General features: G+C 41.1%; 1 pseudogene across 1 annotated transcript; it reads right to left on the reverse strand.

The window, feature by feature from the left end:
- Positions 1-415: 415 nt before the first annotated feature.
- On the reverse strand, positions 416-6707 carry LOC309698565 (XK-related protein 8-like; annotated as a pseudogene). The gene is made up of 3 exons (XR_014280805.1): positions 6400-6707; positions 5791-5964; positions 416-1159 (listed from the first exon to the last, which is right to left on the reverse strand). The product of XR_014280805.1 is annotated as an XK-related protein 8-like (transcript).
- Between the last annotated feature and the right edge of the window lie 12211 nt (positions 6708-18918).

Genomic DNA, 18918 nt, shown 5'->3' on the forward strand with positions numbered 1-18918 from the left:
TTAGCAAACTGATCTCTTTGTCAACCCATCACTATTTCATACAAGCATGTAACACAGTGGTTCTTAACCTGGGTTCGATCGAACCCTAGGGGTTCGGTGAGTCGGTCTCAGGGGTTCGGCAGAGCCTCCACCATGACATGCATGGCTCATTTTGTGCACCAGTAAAAAAATCACATTTTATTTTTCACTAAAGAGGGGTTCAGTGAATGCGCATATGAAGCTGGTGGGGTTCGGTACCTCCAACAAGGTTAAGAACCACTGATGTAACAAGTGAGGCATTTTAAATGCTTCATTAGAGGAAAGCACAAGTTAATACAGAGTATAAAGTGTTTCTGTACATTCATTCCCACATAAACTTGAGCAAAATCATTCAATATTGTATCTGTGTCTGTATCTGTAATCAGGCAGCAGTCCTCAGTCCCACACAGCCTTGTGACCTACATGACTCAGTCTCTTTCTGATCTCCACATCCTGTGGATGTCAAATGATGCAGGTCAGCAGAAGAAGTTCTCGGCCAGCTTCCTCATTCTTTTATTGTCAGTGGCCTTAAGGGGACGCTCTTCATCTTCAGGTTGCTCCTCTGTGATGGTGGCCCCTTTCAGCTTATCTTTATCAAGGTTTGGATGGAAGAACGTATAATAAATAACTTTAAATAACAGACCAAGGACATAAACTGCAACAACACAGGCAGCCGTGGTTAAAGGGTGTGTCACAAAATCAGGAGGATCTGTGCTCATCTTCCAGCACCACAAACCACAGAGGATGCAAATATCAATAAGGATATACACGTGATAGAGCACGGACCTGATCCTCATCCCCTTGGCCACACTAAACCAGTTAAAATACCAAATGAGGCCAACAGTGGTTCTGTAAAGCCATTCTCCACGAGGGTCATCCATGAAGTTGGTCTTCGATCGCCAAGCGAAGAAGAATAAAACCAGCCAAGAGCAGATGAAGTGGGCGAAGATGAAGCAGGGCAGCACGGAGGCAAAAAGAGCGAGAGCAGCGATGCGAGAAGAGATGAGAACCAGGAAAAACACCACATGATCTAACGAGATCATGTGGTGTTTTTCCTTCTCTGGCAGGAAGGTGCACATTGAGTGATCGTAGGTGGTCAAAAAGGAGGCGATGGACAAAGTCGAGCCGATGGCCTTCAACACTGAGGAGAGAGCGAGGGACAGAGTCAGAACAAACGTTGATTCTTTGTTAGAAGATCCAAGTAATTTACGAGTTCAAAAAGCAACCCCAAATATTTTCAAACATTTTTTGTCATTCAGTATTTTATTATTTCGACTGTATGATGTTTGTTTCATTTGGCATTTAACATTTTCCCATCAACCAATTATAATAGGTTAGTATAATTATTTCTCTTCTATTCACATCTCTGTGTGAGCTCCAGCAAAGATGCTTTTAATTGTCTGCTGCAATTTCACTTTCCAAAATTTTATGACCAGATTTCACACAAAAATTGAAGCAATTTTGAATTTGATGGCAGCAACACATCTCATGGAGGCAAAAGAAGGCTGGACAAGTAAGTGAACAATTTCAGAAAAATGTTCCTCAGTGTTCCTCATCATCTACACTGGAAAAAAGGGATTGGCCAGCTCTTGGATTTACATAAGCAGCTTGCATGTATTTAACACAAGTGACTCATGCTTTAAAGTTAAGTGTAACTATATAGTGTAGAAACTACATGATTAAATTGTTCATATCATGTTCGAGTGAAGTAAGTCAATGATATAGCAATGGTAAATCCTGCGACACTGCACAGGATTTCAGTTCACGCTTTGGATCGTGGTTTGAGGAAGGCATCCATCTCAGTCAAGTCGAGCAGCCGCCTCTACTTTTTTTTGGTATACCGAAAAAAGTAAATTGGGTGGTTGTTACATTAAAAAAGTCTAACTTGTAATTTGAAGAAAATAATTTCATGTTTCTATGGTGAAAGTAATTAAATCATGTAGGATCTGCATGAAATTCAGCAACTTAATTTGTTCCTGGTGAGATGACCTGTTACAATCTAGTAAGAGTGGTTAGTTTCTGGACTCATGAAATTAACAAGATCACATGAGTTTTCAAAAATTGCAGGAAAACCACTGGAGTTATAAGAGGCAGACAGCTACACACACACCACGTGTATGCCATCGCTTTGTGGTTCAAATCCACAATCCACTGGGTGTTCTGGTTTCCTCCCACAGTTAACAGTAACACAATTAGAGTTAGGTTAATTGGTGATTCCAAATTGCTCCTGAATGTGAGTGTAAATGGTTGTTGGTCTCTATGTGATAGACTGGTGAGCTGTCCAGGGTGTACCCTGCCTCTTAACCTGTCACTTTGGGGTTATGCCCCAGCCCCCCAGAACCCGGATAAGGATTGGATAGTTGTTGTAAGTAGGGCTGGGTATCATCACTGATTTCTAGAATCAATTCATTCCGATTCACAAGGTCCCGAATCTATTCAATCCACGATTCGATTCAATTCGATTTAAATCTGGGAAATTTTGCCTCAGAAATATTATAATTCAGATCAGTACATTTACATATTTTTGTATCTATAAAAAGGAAGCTGACACTTTCCAGACTGTGAGCATCACAGCAGATGCCTTTGTGTCAAAGTAGCTGAAGATAAAACACAGAAAAACAAGAAGGTGATTTTCCTGGTCTGGATTTTATAAAAATATTCTGCAGTACATCAAAAACAAAAGAAAACCATTAATCAGCATATGAACATTACCTCTGAAGTTACAGAGGTTTTATTAGAGACACAGCTGAGCGTTTTGCATAATTTTAAAAAGTTTAAATTTGTTCAGTATTGAAGGCAGAAATTAGGTTTTCTTTTCCGAAGTAAGTAAAAGGAAACAAACATTGGCCGACAGCCTGTAAACAACAGTAGACTTGTGCGTAACAAGCAAGCGAATAATGAAGAAAACAGACTTTTAGACGGGAAACTGTTCTTGAAGTACAGAGAGAGAGAGAGAGAGAGAGTGAGAGAGAGAGAGAGTGAGAGAGAGAGAGCTGTGCATGAAGTGTGATTTTATTGTGGTGGAAGCAAAACAGCAAAAGTCAGAGTGAATTCATGACGATGTTTATGTGAAGCTTAGTTTGGATCTTCTTTTGCTGCTGGCTCGGTCAATATTGTTTGGAGAGAGATAAAACTAACAGCTTTATGATCAGCGCAAAAAGGGCGTAAACACAAAGCGCAGACCCGCCGAAACATTGGAATCAGTGAGCTGTCGGCTTTCAGCCCCGACCGTGTCCGTGGCATCGGGTGAGAAAGGCGACATCTCACTGATTCTGATCCGTCGGCGGGTCCGCGCTTTGTGTTTACGTGCAGAATCCGTGTTCCTGCTCTCATTTACTGTTTTAAATGTTTGGTGGTTGTTGAAATTTTGTGATCTTTCACCTGAGATTCCGGCGTTTCGAGAAAAATAAATTTATATTAAAAAATCGATTCAGGATTTTAATGAATCGATTTTACGTTATCCAAGCCAGAATCGATTTTAATCGATGAATCGATTATAAAAACCCACCCCTAGTTGTAAGTCCATTTAATTTTTATGTAAACCGGACTCTAGACTTTGTTGAACATTATGTAATATGAAGTGACCAAGTAGTATTGGGGTAAAAGTCATTGAGCAGTTCCAGATTACAAGGCTCAACTTACTTCATCTAAACATGTTTCATCATGTTTTATCAACACAAAATGAGCAGGCTTATTGAATATGAATAAGTTGTGTTGATTTAACTAAGTTGTTTAAGTTTCTGCCAAAGCAAAACAATTGTGTGCAACCAATGTGCACTACTGAATTAAGTATAGGGATGGGTATCGAAAACCGGTTCTTGTTGAGAACCGGTTCCCAGTGTTTCAATTCCTTGGAATTCTTTGCCATTTTTGCAAACGATTCCCTTATTGATTCCAGTCGCCCCGAATGACGTCACCACGTTGCGGAGCGTCATTTACCTGGCAGGAAACATGGCGGCTCAAACGCTAAAAAGTTTGGTCATACTTTACGAGAACGGATGACAACAGGGCAACTTGCAATACTTGCAAGTAGATATTTCATTTAAGGGAGGAATATGCAAAAGCATTTGCTCACAAAACACGTGATAACCTTAAATGAATGTCGTGTTTTTAATTCCGCTCCGGACTCGTGAATCTCAACCCCGCAGCAGCGGTAACGTTTGCACGTCCTCTCCCGTTAATGCGGCAGGTAAATAATCAACTAACAGTGCATATTATGATGGCGCGATCAGCCTTATTACAAAACCTGCCATTACTGTGCATTTAGGTGACCGTGATGAGAGAGACAGACAGAGTGCTGGCAGTTCTCGCTGCAGTCTACTGGTAGCGTCTCCTTTCAGGCCAGGATAGACGAATGTCACCGAGCAGTGACTAAGTTTGTGGTAAAAGGCTTGCACCCATTTGCCACAGCAGATGCCCCCAATTTTCGGTAAGTGAATGTGTTTAATTGTAGGCAGGGACATTACTGGATATTCTTGTGTAATTGCTACTGAATAATTTATGTTATACTTTGTTATTGCTACAGAAGAATATTTATTTTATTATTTTACGTTTACAATTTTTTTTCCTGGGGACCCTGTGACACCCCATTGAAGAGCCGTAGGCTGTGGATCTCTTAAGATCTCACTGTTGGGTTTGTAAGGCCATGCTGCTCCTAAATTTATGTCTTGTTCAAAGAGAAGATATAAAACAAAGTTCTAAGCTAATCGACCTTAGTGTTCTCCTTTTTAAAAAAAAAAAAAGAATCGATAAAGAATTGAATCGTTAAACAGAATCGAAAATGGAATCGGAATCGTGAAAATCTTATCAATACCCATCCCTAATTCAGTACATGCAACATACTAATTTTTTTCAAGGCATTCTTTTTCTCCTGGATTACCCTTTTGTGTTACACAGTTCGCTGTTTTTCCTTTTGCTACCTAGCCTGACCTGTCTCCCCAAGGTGATATTTGTGTATTGTATGTACGGTCGGCAAGGTCCGTCATCTCGGTTGTGGGCAACTGCAACTGACAAATAAAGGCTATCTCATCATCTCATCTCTCACCAAATGGTGGCTGCCTATTGAACCACCTGTTGAATTGGCAGTTTGCACATCTGGAAAGGCACCATCAATGCTGAAAGTTTCTAGAACAACACGTGCTCCCATACAGACCTTTATGTAGCGAGAGCCTTAGAAACAAACTGAACAACACAGCAAGACAAGGCTGAACTGCATACTGCGTGTATTATAAAGGCTTCACGATAGAGTCTGGGTGACCTGGTCTGCCTTCAGTCACAATCTCTCACCAACTGAAAACATTTGCAGCATCATGAAACAAAAAATACGACTCAGAACTGTTGATCAGCTACAATCTTACATCAGGCAAGAATGGGACAGTGTTCCTCTCCCAAATGTCCAGCAGCTCATCGCCTCAGTTCCCAGACATTTACAGACTGTTGTTAAAAGAAGAGGGCAAACTACATAGTGGGAAATTTGACCCTGTTCCTATTTTTTTGACACATGGTGCTGCCATCAAACTCAAAATGAGCTTGATGATAGACTGATATATTTTCTATGTTCTGTTGTAAATAAAATAAGTGTTTATTAATTTGCAGATCACTGGATTCTGTTTTTATTTACAATTTATACAGCGTCCCAACCCTTTTGGAATTCAGGTTATAAACAGATGAGAAACCTTTGAATGTGGTTTTATTCGTAATTCTACTTTCAACAAAAAGCTACACCTGAGTGATCCAAGTATACGTGATCAAAAGCTGAGTAACAAACTGTACCTGTAACAGGATCCAGCCGACATTTGTCCAGAATGATGGTGAGCATGAGAGCAAGCTGCGGGGCGCTCTCTGAAAACGTCTCTATGAAGCACAAAATGTAGAGATCCTGTCTCAGAAACTCGGCCACACTTTCCATGTAAGCTTTGCACAAACTTCTCCATGACTCCTGCATACCTGTGAACCAGAAAAACCAGTTACATCAAATCCTCCCACCAGACACGCTGAACTGAAAATATCTCAAACCAAAAAGTAGCAACAAACGTCCGAATAAAACAGGCTTTACCCAATTATAATAAAGAAAAGAAAGATCTACAGAACATAAGTAGTAAACAACTGAGTGATTGATGTGACTAGCTTATATACTGAAAAGAAAATGGATCCATGACTCATGGGTCTATAAACAGAAACCTAAAATCAAGAGGAAATTAAACAGAATAATTTGTAAATAATTTAATGTTACTACACCTGTAGTGTAGTGGGTGCAGCTGCCAAATAAACAAGTTCATTTAATTTTATTTCCTATAAATCAAATATTTCTAGGAACATGTGAGGAAATGTAAAGATGGTGCCTGGGGCTCTATGAACGCACAAATATCATCATGAAACAACCCGAAGAAGATCCCCAGCTGGAAAACATGCAGCAGCTTGAGCTGGCACTGGCTCGGCTTCTTCTCAATCTTTGTCTTCATTTTGAAATCATCGTAACGGTACCACAGCCAGCTGTACACCTGAACCAACATGGACGAGCCCAAGAGAAACAGCAGCAGGAGGCTGAAGTACACGTAGGCCTCCTGCTTGTAGAGGGACACAGCAGACCATATATCCAGCCCTATATCAAGCAGGAACAGCAACAAGTCCACACAGGTGAAGAGAAAGTACCGAGTGCAGCACTTAATCTCATCCTCGGAGCCCGGCATGCTGCCTCGATGGCCTGCTTCTAAAGCAGCTACGTCATAAACTAAAACTGAAACTGAAACAGCCAGCCAGCGTTTAAAAAACACCTCTTAGAGACTGATCTACTCATGATATGAGCTAATATCCACCCATCTTAAAGACACACATGCATACATATAATCAACTGTAGTATGTCCACCGAGACATGAATACAACTTAAATCTGTAAAAGAACAAATCAACATTAACACATTATAATTGATGAGAGAAAAATAAACAGTAAGGAACGATCTGGACTTTTGATTACAGCAGAGATTGTTACGAATGCATTGAACCGGCTTTGGTAACTATTGTCCCTGATGTAAATATGAGTTTGTGAGTTTTGCAAATATCTATTTTTCATTTTTTTAGCAGCATAGTGCTTTTTTCCAATTATTTTTAAAAGTTAGGTCAAGGCTCCAAAAGCCCAAAGGCAATATAACAGTTTTTGTTTGCTACATGGATCATTTTAGTTCAGCTGGGTGTCTTTCCTTTTGTTATATTTCTTTAAGAGTTCAAAATGTGTTAATTACATAAATAAAATGTAATCTTCTCTGTAGCACTTCATGGATTTCATAAGCAACACACCTTAGTTGTTCACACAAAGCATAAAGGTAAAAAACAATATATACAGTGTTATCTTCATTTTAGATGTCAAAATGTATTTGTGGCTCCCAGTGTTTTCTTTTGCGTGGAAACCGGGTCCAAATGGCTCTTTGGGTGTTAAAGGTTGCTGACCCCTAGGTTAGACGGTAGAAAAAAGAACACGCTGAGCTAATGGCTAACAGCTAGAGGAGACTGTCGTGTCTAATAATTTGAAACTTCTCTTGATAGTTTGGGCGGAATTCTGTTGCTGGAAACCCATGGTTATTCATGTCCCATGTTGTTGCAGGTATGTGTATTTTAAAACATGTATTTGGTTGAGCTGCAGGTTAATTCTGTTTAAGAAATACTGCTTATTACGTTTTGTCCAGTAGATGGCAGCATTGTTCCATTTACCATTGTACATGAAAGGAAATTTTGGTTTTGGTCTGGACGTTTATTTATTTTCACATGAATATGAATGCGCATTTAAGTAAATTAATTTTCCTTTTTTTTTTTTTTTTTACCTAAACCACTATACAGTAATATTTTTCTTTTTTTCCCCGTAATAAGTTTTGTTGCCATTTTATTTTCCAATAAATTTTTGGTTTTTATTTATTTTGAGAAAATTAAGAGTTCCCTATACGATCATTTGTTTTTCCCGTTGTAGCAACGAAGCTTTTGCTGTGTTTGGGCGGAATCCTGTTGCTGGAAACCCATGATTATTCATGTCCCATGTTGTTGCAGAGACCCACAAAAGGGGAATAAACCACACCTGAGCTCTACCCATCTCGAGTCCAGAGAGTTTTACTCATACAGCACTGGAGATAGAGACTGAGAGGGGTTACACTAGCTTGTTTCAAAGATTCTGTACAGCAGCTTCAAATGTTTTCCAAAAACACACATACACTTACCTTATCAGTGTTTCTCAAACTTTTTACACTGTGTACCACATGAGAAAATGTCAAGCTCTCCCAAGTACCACTATGAAAGCATGAAACTCATAAATGTTACAACACAAAATTCCAATCTGTTACTAAAATGAAAAGTCACATAGGTTAAAATAAAAGAAAAAATCGTTGTATAATCATTGTACACATTGTACCATAGGCAAAGTTGTAGTATTTATTTATTTTTTATTCTAATCCATTCTTCTTTTGCACTATTTAAATAACCTTTATCAGATTTGATGGTTTTGTTACAGACTTTTCAAAAAAGTGTTTTGATTTTCTTTCACAAATGTGGGGTTTAAATTGTGTTAAAATGTACAAAACAGTGATGTCATGTTTTGGACCCAGGCACAGAGAGACTTGATGGATTTAAGAATTTTATGATTTGGACTTCCGGTGTTTTGGTGGCGAGAGTAGCAGCATAAACAGGAGCTCCTGCATCGATAGCTAAAATAATCCGCAATTCAAGAATATAATTCATTAAAAGCGACTTTCCCTTCAAGAATAATGAGCGGAGATAAAAATAAGAAGGGACGAGCCCCAGGCCGAAGCTTAGAAACGCGACTTGAGAGTAAGACATATGAAACACGCTCCGAGCAAGAGGGTGAGAAGATGGCGGCAGAGGCCGCAACATCAGCGCTAGGCCCCCTCAGACAAGTGGTGAGTGAAGTAGTGGCGGAGGGCATGCAAGACCTTAAGGCAGAGATGAAGAAGGAGCTATCGCTCGTGAGAACAAGTTTGAAAGAGGACATGAAAGCCCAAATGAGCGAGTTAACCCACGAGATAAATCAACAGGTTACCGCCGCCACAAGCAGGATCGAGGAGGTGGGGAAACGTCTGGAAGAAATGGAAAGAAACATGGTAGGGAAGGAGAAATGGGACATTGGAGTGAGGGATGCCATTGTTCAGCTGCTGGATAACCAGAGGCAGCTCCAAGAGAAGGTTACGGATTTGGAGGGGCACTCACGCCGTAATAACATACGGATATATGGCATCCCTGAGAACATAGAAGGCACCTCCATGCTAAGGTATGTGGAAAGCATGATGATATCGGAGTTGGGGGACGGTGTGGACTTGGGCAGCGAGAAGAACCTAGGGATAGAGAGAGCTCACCGGGCGCTGGGAGTGCAGCCGCCGCCGGGGGCGCCCCCTCGATCAACGGTGGTGCGCTTCTTAAAGTTCAATATTAAAGAACAAATCCTACGCGCTGCATGGAAGAAGCCTGGATATATAAAGGAGAAACGGATTTTCTTTTAGTGATGGGACGTTCTGTATCGAGGCTTCGGAGCGTGTGTCGAGTAATGGAGGGGGCGTATCGAGGCTTGCTTCATTTATGGGAGGAGCTGAAAATGATGACGTCCGAAGCCTCGCTGCCCGGCTGTACCACGTGACTGGTTCATGAAGTGGTTCGAACTTTGCCGCGAGCTATGACAGCGATATAAACCCCTCAGATTTCATTCAAAATGTAGGTGTTTGATGGAGAGTTGCGGTTAGTGAGAGTTTGGAGACAGTTTGGAGGTTTATGAGAGTGAGGAGAGAAAGTCAGGAGAGAATGGAGCCAGCTAAGAAGAGGAGGATGTCCTCCCCTGTGAGGGAACATTTTGATCTTATTCCTCCCAACAAGGTATGTAAATTTCTACAGAAGATGTATTTTTATGATACTGATGGTGCAATACAATTTATGTTAAGCTGTCTTTACTTTTGTACAAGGTGAAGTGTTTGCTATGTGCCAGGGAGCTGGGATATAACAACAACACCTCATCCATGCTTAGGCACTACAGAGCTTTGCATGAGAATAAGGGGAACACCGATTGTGGAGCAAGACCAGGTGAGCCATCAAATGCAATGATAATATAGGATGCAGTAATGTTACTAAATGATATAACAATATTATACAACTGTAATAAGTTACGTGTGTGATATTTATATTTGTGCTTTGTCTTTATTGTCTTTCCTCAGGAGAACAATCTCAAATAGATGAAGACCTGGTCAGCATGGTGATTGAGGACTCCCAGCCATTTAGCATTGTGGAGGACAAAGGATTCAAAAGACTTGTTAAATCATTAAATCCTAGCTATGTTCTCCCCACTAAAAAGGTCGTAAAAGCAGTGAAAATTTAGTTTTTACAGAATAAAATGTGAACAGGCAGGACTGAGGCTCAAAGCCTCAGTGTGTAGCTGTCCATACCTCAACGTTACAAAAGCACAACTACTGTCCACACCCCAACCACACCTCACCTCACAGTAAATGATCATTTCCATTTCAAGCATTTCCAAATAATCATTTCCCATACTGCCACTATAAATATACACAGTATACTGCCATCACTACAATATACATGTTTTACACACTCCTTTTGTTGTTGACATTTACAGGCTGTGTGCAAAATGCCACACTCTTCAAATTCATGCCAGCTATTATTTTTACGTCCAGTAGGTGTCCTGCTAGAGCAAATGAAGCTTCATGAAGCTTCGCGTTGGGATGAACCAATTGGATGAAAAGCTTCAGTGCTTCATGAGGCTTCATCTGCCCATCACTATTTTCTTTGATCATGACTATGCCGAAAACATACAAATGAAGAGAAAAGAGTATGGCCCAGTTAAAAAAGTACTTAAAGAAAACGCCATCCGGTTCCAGACCCTGCTTGCTAAATGCGGGTTCATTTTGACTTGGGAATGGTCCTATACAATAACGTGGAGGAAGCTGCAGCGGATCTAAGAAGACGGTGGGACCGGTGGCCACAAGAAAGCCCAAAGGCATTACGGCGGAGATGATCAGCAGTATGTTACCGACGAGCGTGGTTGGGCCGCGGTGCGCCGGGAATACAGCTGATCTACGCGGGAGCGCACGGGAAAAGCTGAAGGTTTTCCAGCGCACGGAGGACGTCGGTACGGAGGAGTAACACCTGTGCCCCACCCGCCCCGTTTCGCTGTTAAGATGAACATAAGACCAACGGAACAACAGGTGCACCGGGCTGCTGATCAATACAGGGGGGTATATGGTTGGATGGCCTCCTCCCCTGGCCGTGATGGAATATGGCACGTCGATCCCCCTTTGATCATGGAGTGGTGAGGGTCCGATGCAGGTGACTCACATGTTTTTTGTTTTTGTTTTTTAGTTTCCCTTTTTCTTTTAAAATAGGAAACGAGAGGGGCCCCACACTGTGGCATTTCCCCCAGACTGAGAGGAGAGAAAAAAAACCTCTCTTATGGAAGACCTGGTTTATTTGGTTAAGACAAGTTCTGTCTTTGTTCATGTGTGTTTATTATGTGTTCTGAGGGCTGGGAGTATTGTTATGTTGGTGCAGGAAAATAAGTTGGAAATGCATAGAACATATGCGGTATTATAAGGTATTGTCTTTGAATGTAAATGGTATAAAGAATCCCATTAAGAGGAGTAAGATAGTTTCAAAGCTAAAAAGGGAAAAAAATGATATTGCATTTCTACAAGAAACGCATCTATCAAAGGAAGAACATGAGAAGTGGAAGAGAATGGGATTCAAAAATATCTATTATGCCTCACATAGATCTGGCAAAAAAAGAGGAGTGGCCATTCTGATACCGAACAAGGTTGGTTTTGAGTTTACTGGAGAACATAAAGATAAAGAGGGAAGATTTGTGTTGGTGAAAGGGAAAATGGAACAGGAAGACGTCACGCTGTGTAATATATATGCACCCCCTGGTAGTAGTACGGTTCTTTAAGGAGATATTTGTTGTGAATTTTAGCACTACGGTTAGCATTTACTGGATATTGTTTTATAGTGACATTATGCAAGAAAACTCTGTCATTCAATAAGGCCCCTTTGTTTTAGTTATTTTTCTCTTTGACCCAAGAATTGATGTGTGAGAATCACAGGCTGGTACAAGGTTGAAATACCACAGAGATCACTCCCTCAGCTACATTAGTTTCTTAATCTTTTAGACGCCTGTTGAAGGCCAAATGGTTTGTTTCAGATTTCACTAATGAAAGAACTCTTCGTTTTGTGCCTTGAAAATATGTCGCTGAGATAATCACAATTGTAGCTGAACTAATACACTACACAAAGGATGCTTCTTCACCCAAGGGCAGGAAGACGCTCCCTTATCTTGGTCTGTACTGGTTTAAACTGATAATCTGCTGTCTCATGAATTTTACCCTCTATATAAACTGTTGTACTTGTGAATAAAGTTGAGTCAATTTGGGAAGACAACCTGAAGCAGTCTCTGTTTTCTTGTTCTCCCAAGCTGCTCCCGAGCTCGTACTAACACGCTGAATGGCATGCTTGAATATTACTTGAGAATATATTTGACTGTGTTACAGACTAAGGGACATTCTCTGCTGATAGGTGAAGGTACATTCTCTGCTGATAGACGTCCACGCCTCGAAGGAAGTCGATCCACGGATTAGGCCCTGGAAACCGTTTCCTTCAATATTCAGTCTTATTGCCGCAGAAAGTGTTGGTACATGTATATGTGCAGGAGATTTTAATTTACTTCTCCATCCAAAATGGGATACAACTAGCCGAGACCGGAGGGGAACTAAATTAGAGAAACAAGTAAAAACAATGTTATCTGAGTTGGGGCTTATAGATATATGGAGATATTTACACAAACATGAACGCAAATTTACATTTTATCCATATGTACTTGAGGATTGATTATTTCTTTACTTTTAGTAAAGATCTCCACAGAGTGAAGGATTGTATAATAGGACAGAGAGATTTATCTGATTATTCGGGACTAACTATGAAGATTGGGTTTAAAGCTAGCCCCAAAAACACCTTATGGAGGCTTAACACAGGTCTGTTAAATAATGACTCGTTTAAAAGAGAAATGGGACAGGAGTTAAAAACATATTTAGAACTCAATGACAATGGAACAGTTAATCCTACAATTTTATGGGATACCTTAGGGGTAAAATTATTGCAAAATGTGCAGTCCTAAAGAAGGTGAGAGCAAAAAGGCTGTCAGATTTGCAGGAAAATTTGGAAAAATTGGAACAACTTCACACCGTTACAAGGTGCCCCCAGGTATTGGAGCAGATGAGGCCGGTAAACAGGAGATCCACAAAATTTTAAGTGAGGAAATTGAAATTTTTAAAAAATATAATAGACAACGGTGGTATGAGGCAGGACCCAAAGCGGCTAGGCTATTATCATGGAGACTCAGGAGGCAACAACAGGAGAACACTATTCATAAAGTTCGAAATTTAAAAACAAATAAGATAACTAATAAACTCAAAGAAATTCAGAGAGCATTTGAAGAATATTACGCTGAGCTATACACACAACCGGATAAAACAGATGAGCATAAGATTCAGAATTTCTTATCCAGCCTAGATCTACCATTTATAGGTAAGCAGCAGAATAAAAAACTCATCAGAGAAATATCAGCAGAAGAGATTAACATTGGGATCTCAAAACTTGCTGACAAAAGACCCTGCATTGTTATATGAAGTTAATTATAATCGGGTGAACAGGAAGATATATGAAGATCTGGAGAGGTGGGGTCTGCTCCTCCTCGATCTGGGCAGCAGAGTTAGAGCGATAAAGATAAATATCCTCCCAAAGCTGCTATATTTGTTTGCAGCACTTCCAGTTGAGGTTCCAGCAAAACAATTTAGGGAGTGGGATGCATTGCTCAAGATTCATATCCGGAAATAAAAGGCTGAGAGTGAAATATGCAACAATGCAGCTGCCTGGTGAGTGGGGGGGGCATGGCTCTACCGTGCTTTGAGGATTACTATCTGGCAGCCCAGATCAGACCTCTAGTGTGCTGGTGTAACTCTAAGTTTGAGGCAAAATGGAAGGACATTAAGCTTTCTTTGATGGATTTCCCAATACAGTCTGTTCTGGGGTCTCTTGAGAGTTTACCACAGGCATATCAGATGCAAAATTTATGTGTAAGTTTTTCCCTGAAAAAATGGGCAGATGTGATTAAAATTTTTGGTCTTAATAGGGAAATAGGGTTGCTGGGATGGCCAGCGTATCTCCCACGCTTCCTTCCAGCATTGTTAGACCATAAATTCAGGGAGTGGTCCAGGCATGGAATCACTGCAATCTGTAAGATAGTTAAGCATGGGGAGCTGATCAATTTTGAGGTCATGTGTCAGATTTACGAGATCGGCAGGGAAGATTTTTATCGTTACCTACAGGTTCGGAGCTTCTTCCCGGAAGGAAATTAGAATGCTTGACGCAGATGCTAGTGGGGTGATCCGAATATTTATGGATGCTTATGGTGAGAACATTATAAGAGGTACTATAGGCAAAATATACAGAAGTTTTACAGCCATGAAAAAGACCTCAACAAGATATGTCAGTCATCGATGGGAAAAAGAAGCAGGTATAACTATCTCAGAGGAAGATTGGTTGCGGATGTGGAAGAATGTGTTATCTACCACAAATTCTTTAACATGGCGAGATTTTGGATGGAAGAATTTAATTAGATTCTTCATCACACCAAAGCAGAAATCCAAAATAAGTGGTTCAGGTGCTTCATGCTGGAGGGATTGCGGGGAGGTCGCTGCAGGTTGCTTCCATGTCTTCTGGTCATGCCCTAAACTGAAGACCTTTTGGGAGGAGATTAAACAAATGGTGATGGATGTGCTGGAAGTAACACTGGACTTCTCCTTTAGTACCATGTACCTTGGGAATATCCCTGAGGATATAAATAACAGAGACTCATACTTACTGAAAATAATTATGGTTACATGCAAAAAGGCAATTACTAAGTGTTGGTTACAGACAAGCCCCCCCACACAGAAGCTGGTCATAGACATTATTAACACAATTCATCATATGGAACTGATTACCCTCTCACTGTGGCTACAGAAGGAGAAAGGAGAGAGACTTTGGGAACGATGGGATCGTTATACGTCAAGAGACTAGAAACTGATACCTCTGTGATGCAGACAGCTGCGAATGGAACATGCACCTGTGTAATATGTAATATGTGTAAGTAAAACAAGGCGTTGTGTATTTTGGAATATGTGAACATATGTGAATGTGTTGGTTTCCCTTGCCCTCTTTAGTTCTGTATGTAAAATAAGATGAAAATCAATAAAGAGAAAGTATTAAAAAAAAGAAAAAAAAAAAGAATCTTATGATTTAATATAGAAATTTGCAGACTTGCACAGAGATGTTAAAATTATGATGACTGATAATGGAGACGAAGACAACAGCCAAAGAGGACAAGGAGGAACAGGGGTTTAAATGCACCAAGGAGACAGTCAGAAAGAACTCGGGACAACTGGAGACATTTATGGATGCAGGGACTGACAGAGACAGGAAAGAAGTGTCACAATACGGCTGTGTGCAGGCAAGAGTAGGACCCAAACGCAAACTCACAGAGACAAAAAGTAAACTCAAAAAACACAGCTTTATTGCTGGCGTGGAGTGGGACACGAAAAACAATACAAAATAAACTAAACTGGGAAAACTAAAGCACAAGGAGCCACAGGGAAAAATCACACAGCTATGAGGGAGGACGCAACACTGACAAAGAGAAACATGGGGCTTAAATACACTGAGGGATAACGAGGGGGAATGAGCCACAGGAGGAGAGCACAGCTGAGAGTAATTAGGCAGGACGAGGCAAGGGAAGCAAAACTAGAAACATTAACATAGAACAGACTGTGAAAGTAAAACAGGAAACACACTGACGGAACTCAAGACATGTAAACTTAACAGACTGGGGAGACAGAACATAGGGACCTGAAACATGGAACAGAAAGGCACAGTAGATGCAACATGAACATAACAATGCCACAGGGGAAGAATAAAACAAAATGCAGGAACACAGGACCTCTTTCAAAATAAAATGGGAAACATAATGAAACGCAAACATGACAACATAAGAAACACAGACATGAAGCACATGAAGGACAAGGGAGACTTAACGGGGTTGGATACACAAGGGGAATCTAATAACAAATGAACTTAGATAACCTAATGAACAAAATAAACTCAAACTTAAGACACTGGGTCAAAAGACCCAGGATCATGACAAGAAGACTCATCGTGACGAGTAAAGTTTACCTTGCCTGGCTGGGCAGCCCTCTGGATGCTCAGCACCCTCAAAGCTCTGATCCTAGAATTGCCCCTGGTTTACCTCATACAGTGGCTTGCAAAAGTATTCGGCCCCCTTGAACTTTTCCACATTTTGTCACATTACAGCCACAAACATGAATCAATTTTATTGGAATTCCACGTGAAAGACCAACACAAAGTGGTGCACACGTGAGAAGTGGAACAAAAATCATACATGATTCCTAACATTTTTTACAAATAAATAACTGAAAAGTGGGGTGTGTGTAATCATTCAGCCCCCTTTAGTCTGAGTGCAGTTAGTTGCCCATAGACTTTGCCTGATGAGTGCTAATGACTAAATGTGCACCTGTGTGTGATCTAATGTTAGTATAAATACAGCTGCTCTGTGACGGTACAAAAAATAAATAAATTGTGGCCACGAAATATCATTTCGAGGCCACGAAATAGGTATAACGTGCCCACGAAATACTTATTTGTGGCCACGAAACACTTGATGATATATATATATATACACTCAACAAAAATATAAACGCAACACCTTTGTTACTGCTCCCATTCCCCATGGGATGGACGTAGAGACCTAAAATTCAGTCCAGATACACAATATAACCATCCCTCCCAAACAGTGGACACAAATCAGTCCAAATGTGTGGTAGTGGGCACATCTGCCATATTGAGATAATCCATCCCACCTCACAGGTGTGCCACATCAGGATGCTGATCTGACATCATGAGTAGTGCACAGGTGTACCTCAGACTGCCCACAACAAAAGGCCACCCTGGAATGTGCAGTTTTGTCTCACAGCAAAATGCCACAGATGCCACAAGCAATGAGGGAGCGTGCAATTGGCATGCTGACAGCAGGAATGTCAACCAGATCTGTCGCCCGTGCATTGAATGTTCATTTCTCAACCATAAGCCGTCTCCACAGGCGTTTCAGAGAATATGGCAGCACATCCAACCGGCCTCACAACCGCAGACCTCGTGTAACCACACCAGCCCAGGACCTCCACATCCAGCAGGTTCACCTCCAAGATCGTCTGAGACCAGCCACCCAGACAGCTGCTGGAACAATTGGTTTGCACAACCAAACAATTTCTGCACAAACTGTCAGAAACCGTCTCAGGGACGCTCAACTGCATGCCCGTCGTCCTCATCGGGGTCTTGACCTGACTCCAGCTCGTCGCCGTAACAGACTTGTGTGGGCAAATGCTCACATTCGATGGCGTCTGGCACGTTGGAGAGGTGTGCGCTTCACAAATGAATCATGGTTCACATTGTTCAGGGCAGATGGCAGCTGAGAATGTCCCAGTTCTTGCATGGCCAGCATACTCACCGGACATGTCACCCATTGAGCATGTTCGGGATGTGCTTGACCGGCGTATACGACAGCGTGTACCAGTTCCCACGAATATCCAACAACCTCGCACAGCCATTGAAGTGGAGTGGACCAACATTCCACAGGCCACAATTGACAATCTGATAGACTCCATGCGACGATGTGTTGCACTGCATGAGGCAAATGGTGGTCACACCAGATACTGACCGGTTCTGGGTCCCCAGACCCCCAATAGCGCAAAAAACTGCACATTCCAGGGTGGCCTTTTGTTGTGGGCAGTCTGAGGTACACCTGTGCACTACTCATGATGTCAGATCAGCATCCTGATGTGGCACACCTGTGAGGTGGGATGGATTATCTCAATATAGCAGATGTGCCCACTACCACACATTTGGACTGATTTGTGACCACTGTTTGGGAGGGATGGTTATATTGTGTATCTGGACTGAATTTTAGGTCTCTACGTCCATCCCATGGGGAATGGGAGCAGTAACAAAGGTGTTGCGTTTATATTTTTGTTGAGTGTATATATATCATCCCAGGGCACATTCACTAGAACCTGCGTCAGCCATAGTATGGAGTCCTTGCTGTTGGTGATGTCCTTAAGGTGAGTGTATTATTTTTATATTTATTTCATATTGTTATCCCGCAATTTGGCAGTTATTTATTCAGACCTATATTGTTACTATGTTCTAAATGGTATCTGCTGACGTTTCAAATGTTGTATCCTCATGTTGTTACTACACGTTGTTTTGTTGTGCTAATATGTAGCCGTAAACTAATTTTTAACTGTAGGACGTGTGGCGGCCCCGCAGCACACTTTCAAAGTAGAGCAAGGCTGAAGGCTACTAATAAACGAGGTATGTTCAACATAAAACCTTAGTTCTCTGTGTCACGAAGGTGTCTCTCTTTTACCCTGGCCACATCACCATACTAGCTGGTGCAACTAATCTGGTCTGGACAATAATAACAGTTTTAGATGGAAAGCATCTTAAAATTGCCTTTTTTTTGCAGAACATCTCCTTTGAAAGTAGCATCATGTGAGTCACACTTGTTAAGGTAATACATGCTAAATGAGCCGTAGCTTTCAATGCATCATCGGATGAAGCCTTGCAGTTACAGTAGCTCACTGCGGGTATCACGTTGCCAAGGGAACTAATAAAGCATACAGTGATCGGAATGATTTTGTATTGATGCAGGTTGTCATTGCTCATGCTGAACTACTTAAATTCCAAGTAGACAATCGCTCCATTCCTCATTACCATAGATAATATCTAAGTAATAAAACAATCATTATCA

This window comes from Aulonocara stuartgranti (genome assembly GCF_965226115.1).
Source record: "Aulonocara stuartgranti genome assembly, chromosome: 22".
NCBI lineage: Eukaryota > Metazoa > Chordata > Actinopteri > Cichliformes > Cichlidae > Aulonocara > Aulonocara stuartgranti.